The following is a 5,851-nucleotide window of genomic DNA, read 5'->3' on the forward strand; positions in this document are numbered from 1 at the left end:
CTAAATTATTTACTTTCATATGGCATTATGCTGGAAGAACCAAGAATGGGTGAGAAGAAACCAGCTAATATCTGAAACCAAACAAAATGGAATATTTGGGAATATACATACAAAAATATAAACCCTTAAAGCAAAGATGGGTCAGGGACATAGTCAGGATTTTGGGAAAGGGGGGGGGGGGTCCAGATTAAGTGCCACCATTATAATGGGGCTTGGGTGCAACAGCGCAGTGGCATGCACCATTCATTTTATCTAACGGAAGGGGAGGTCCGGACCCCAAGGACCCCCCCCCCGGCTACGTCCCTGGATGAGGAACAGTTGCCACGCTACATGTTCTTAAAGTGCAGTTCCCATCAACCTGAGTTATGTTGGCCTAATTCAATAGGAACTGCAGTCTGAAGGTACATATTTTTCTACTTCTGGTATCAATAAGAACCAAGTGTTTTAGCACCCAGTATTCCAAACTGTGTTACCAGTTTTATAGAAACACCACTTTCCTTCAAGGGATGCACTGCTGGAAACTAACCAGCACTTTGGAATTAACAGATGCTATGCGTTGTCTCTGAGGATGTTAAAGTGGGTCAAAGAAAAGAACTCCAAGCTTTGCTTTAAAGAAATTACTTGCAGGTAACCAGATATGAAGAGGGGTAGGCCTTGAGTGGCAGGGGAAAATAGGGCATTCCAGCAGGTACTACCCTTTTTCATCTCCTTGTAAGCACATTTGCTGCCCAAATGATTTTCCTACATAAATAGTGAAGGCATGAGAGCCCTTTTCTCTGCATTTAAAGTTGTCAGCACAGCAGCTGATTTATATAGCTCAAGCTGCTTTTAAAAGCACAGAGGCAAGCTAGGTCATTTCTCCCATGGTTGTTTGACCTACTCTGTATCTTAAATCCAATACCTTTTTAGTAGTAAAAGTCTGGTCAATTCTGATATTTCTTGTTGTTTTTTAACCACTGGCACACCTTGTTTCATTTGTAGGAGCTTACAAATATTAATATGGACCTAAATACCTTGAAGGCACCAGATCCTGTCTGATCTCAAAAGCTAAATTGCATCTCCTTGGTTAGTACTAGGTTGGGAGACTGCCAAGGAATACCAGGTACCGTAGGCTATATTTCAGAGAAGTAGCTCTTTTCAGAATGTAAAGCATCAGAGAAAAAGAGTACTACTTTATGTCTAAATACCCTAAAGGCACCAAATCCTGTCTTATCAAGGAAGCTAACCACGGTCAGTCCTGGCTAGTACTTAGATGGGAGACTACCAATGAATCTCAAGTGCTGTAGTCTATATTTCAGAGGAAGGAACTGGCAAAACCACTTCTCAGTATTTCTCACCTGCCATGGGATCACTGTAAGACAGGAGACTTAAGGCACACACACACAAATATAACCATCAGTATTATCTTACAGGCATTTATCCTCAGAACAATCCTGTTATCCATAGTTCCAAGTGGTTACCCCAGACATTAAAAACGGACAGAAATGTAACAAACCTTTGATAAATCATAGCTCTTATTAACTTGACAACTGGTCACTTGAATTGACCTTTGTTCCTTTCTTAGGGTGCATCTACACTGTAGATATAATGTTGTTTGACACCAGTTCAACGGCCATGGCCGCATCCTACAGAATCCTGGGATTTGCAGTTTGGTGAGGCACCAGCACTCTTTGGCAGTGAAGACTAAAGACCTTGTGAAACTACCAATCCCAGGATCCCATAGGACAGAGCTGCAGCTTTTCATGTGGTGTCAAACTGCCTTATATCTACAGTGTAGATACACCCTTAGCTTTCAACCCTGACTGGCGAATCTGGCCAATCTAGCAGGTTTCTTTAATATGGTGCACTCCAGATGCAACTATAACTTTTATCATCTTAGCCAGCCTCAGTATCAACAGCACTACAGTTCTGAGCTATCAGTTTTACAAACAAGTCCCTTTTTGGTAGGAGAAAAGGCACTTTCAAATCAAAGGAATATTTTTCAATCTATGGGATTCACTTCTCAGTAAACTATGTTGTCCTTTATCTGAGTCTGAAAATGGGAACTAGGAAGATAAAAGTTTGTAGTGTGAAGCTGAATCCAGATGGGATGATAGTAGAGCTTCCTTCAGTCTTGAAGAGGGTGGGATTTCCTGTTATTTACAGAGCTGCCATTTCCACAGCAGAAAATTCAGAAACATCAGAAATTATATTTAATTTTTGTCTAATCTTGCTTTTTGGTAAGCAATTAGCAACATCAGCTAAAAAGCTGCCTATGCCAACTCCTTGAAAAAGGAGGACTTTGCAAAATGAATCTACATTTTTGCAGTCTTGGGGCTTGACTATTTCACTCTTCTCAGTATGGGTCTGCCTTTGAAGATGATTTGGAAGCATTAGCAAGTGGGAAACCATTGCTGTCTACCTTGTTAAGGATGTGAGGAGTCACAGGTGAATCCAGTCAGTCTGGTTCTAAATGCACTGGTGGCCAATTTGCTCCATGGCTCAGTTCAAGTCATTGGTGTTTACTAACTAAACCCGCCATGGTTTGGGTTCCTCATAGGAAGTGCCTCTCCATACCAGCTTCTATCTACTTCACCGGTTCGCTTCAAATACTGAATGTCACCATGAGAAGCAGGGCCTTCAGATCATGGCAGGCAAAGGGTGGTTCCTGGGCTACATGAGGAGTAACGACAGTGTGGGTGAAAGCATGGCAATGCTCCTTCAAACAGGGACATAGCCAAGGGGGGTTCTTGGGGTCTGGACCCCCCCTTCAGTTAGAAAAATGAATGGTGCGTGCTGCTGCGCCGCCATGCCCAAGCCCCATTATAACGGTGGCACTTAGTCTGGACCCCCCTTCCTAAAATCCTGGCTACATCTGTGCCCCAAATTATATTTCCCTTTAGTCCCTGAAATTCTAGCCTTCCAGAGAGTGAGATACCCAGAACTGTTACATTTGCAGTGTTCATATTCCCTCGGTAAGCCAGTAGTGTTTGAGTGTTGGACTAAAACTCTGAAGACCAGCGTTCAATTCCTGACTTGGCCATGAAACCCACTGGGTCACCTTGGGCAAATTACATGCTCTCACCCTAATTGACGGGAAGGCAATGGCAAAATTCCTCTGAACAAATCTTGCCAAGAGAATCCCGTTATAGGCTCGCTTTAGGGTTGCCATAAGTCAAAAATGGTCTAACAACAACAAAAACAACTTTGCCTGCTCCTCTTCTTTGGAGGCCTAAACTGGATTCCTAAATGCTCAGCTAAAGATTTAAGTTACTGCTATGCTAGAAATTTGGGGATTGAAGGAAAATGTAATTGAGGGAGCGGCCAGTATTCTTTTTTGGGGGTAATGCCTTCAATCTCTCCCCCCATAGCTAAACCCTGCATTTGTCTCCCTGGATCTGCCATCATTACTGTTGTTGTTGTTGTTGTTGCCTGAAGACAACTAATACTGTCTTCTAGGGGATGCCCTCAAGTGGCCTAGATCCCTATGGTTCTGGCCCAACACATTTTGCTGCCCAAGGCAGCACTGCAAATGATGCCAAAGTGGTGCATAGTAGCCAAAGTGGTGGCGCAGTGATGCATAGTAGCATCTGCATTTAGGCAGAAATGGGCTATGGCATTTGTCTGTGCCCCTTTAAAATGCTGACGAGATTGGGTGAGTGGGGTGAGGCTCAGTGAGAGGAGAAAGGAGAGGTCCCAGTTTTTTAAATTTTATTTTTTAACAATAAAGAAACATTATTTTAAAATTTTCTTTAAAAACATCACATCTTACCAAATTTTCACTTTAACCACAGGAAAACTATGTCATTGCAGAAACTTCTTTTAGTCTTGTCAGTATGATATTGTAATGTAAAGGCATAATTTAAAATTTTGATAGATGAATCATAGATTTGGAAGAGACAACAAGGACCATCCAGTTCAAACCCCATTCTGCCATGCAGGAACTCACAATCAAAGCACCCCCCCCAAATGTGGCTCTGTTTTAAAGACCTCCAGGGGGAATCTCTATAATTCACCAAGGGAGTGCTCCACTGTTGAACAGCTCTTACTGTTAAGAAGTTTCTCCTAATTTTTAGGTTGAATCTCTTTACCTGGAGCTTGCATCCATTGTCCAGTCTCAGTCTCTGGGCAGCAGAAAACAGGCTTCCTCCCTCCTCCACTATGGCATCCCTTCAATATTTAAACAGGGCTACATATCACCTCTTAACCTTCTCTTCTCCAGGGTAAACCTCCCAGCTCCCTGAGTTGTTTCTCCTAGGAAACGGTTTCCAGCCCTTTCACCATTTTAGTCGCCCTCCTTTGCGTTGCTCCCGTTTCTCAATGTCCTTTTTGAATTGTGGTGCCCAGAACGGACACATTTCCAGGGGGGCCTGACCAGAGCGAATTATAGTGGCACTATTATTTCCTTGATAGACACTATACTTTTATTGATGCAGACTAAATCGTATTAGCCTGATAGTAAGCTATAGCTGTTGCTATTGTGGAGAATTTTCTTCTTATAGAATCGTAGATTGGAAGAGACCAACAAGGGCCCATCCATCAACCACCTGATCTAAGCATACCAAACAGATGGCCATCCAGCCTCTGCTTAAAGACCTCCAAGGAAGGAGGGAACTCCAACACTCTCCAAGGAAGTTTGTTCCACTGTCGAACAGCCCTACTGTCAGGAGGGTCCCTCCTATGTTGAGGTGGAATCTCTTTTCCTATAGCTTGCATCCATTGTTCTGTGTTTCTGGTCTCTGGAGCAGCAGAAAATAAGCTTGCTCCATCCTCAGTGTGACAATAACCCTTAAAATACTTAAACATGCTATCATATCACCTCTTGTTGTTTATGTTAACAATCTGGCCCTTCTATGGTGTTAATGGGGGGGGTGGACCCCGGTCGGGTCTTCCCCTGTACTCCCATTGCACCTGTCTATGCACACTACCACACTCTCTGCACCTTCTCACCCCCTCCATAGCCCTCCCTCCCCGATTCCCCTGTGCTTGCTGCCCCCATTGCATCTTGGATGGGGCAGGGAGGGAGGGAGGGTGCCACCGGGGAAGCCCTGCCCCCAGAAGCCCCCCCTGCACTTGGTTAACACCCGTACAGGGACGCCACTGTGGCCATTACATCAGTGTTATACTGTATGAGATTATGATTTCTAAATGCTTCAGTACAAACAACTGACTAAGTCTGTATGGTGTGGTAATGGAAGAGGTCAATGAGGGGGTGTGGTGTGACATGAACCCTAGGGACCCCACTGACCTATGCTGAGCTCCGTAGGAATAATGGGCATGTGCATGTAGAATTCAAAGATATAGTCGTGTTAGTCGTTAGAGACTCTCAAAGGTGCTACAAGATTCTCTTAGGTACCTCCTGTGTGTGTTTGTGTGTGTTGTGTGTGTGTGGTGTTGGTGAAAGCAAGAGTTTAATCTGCCCTGGAAGCACTGACCCTCTTCTACTCTCTCTCCATACCTTCCATATGAGCACAAATAGCTATTGTTTTCCTTTCTTTGTCCTTTATTAAATGCCCCTAAGTTTTACCCTCAACTTATCCACGGGTCATATCAAAATCCATAATTTTGGCCCCAAAACCTGCCTTCCACTTATATATGAGCTTGGCGTATAGTTGAGTATATATGGTAATCTCTTCAGCGTCTTAAAGGGAGACAGGCGAATGTCACAGCCTCTCTCTGCAAAAGGACAAATAAATGTTTGGGGAGCAGTGGTGTCACCTCGCTTAGGCTGTCACCAGTGGGGCCTGCACCCCCAAGTGATGCCCCTGCTGCCTTGCTTCCCCTTTGCCCAGCCCAGTGGGTCTCTTTAAAGGCTGGGCCAGGAGTTGGAGGCATCCCCATCCCTCCCACCTGCCTCCTTTCTCCCTCCCTT

The sequence above is a fragment of the Sceloporus undulatus genome, chromosome 5 (assembly GCF_019175285.1).
Source record: "Sceloporus undulatus isolate JIND9_A2432 ecotype Alabama chromosome 5, SceUnd_v1.1, whole genome shotgun sequence".
Lineage (NCBI taxonomy): Eukaryota > Metazoa > Chordata > Lepidosauria > Squamata > Phrynosomatidae > Sceloporus > Sceloporus undulatus.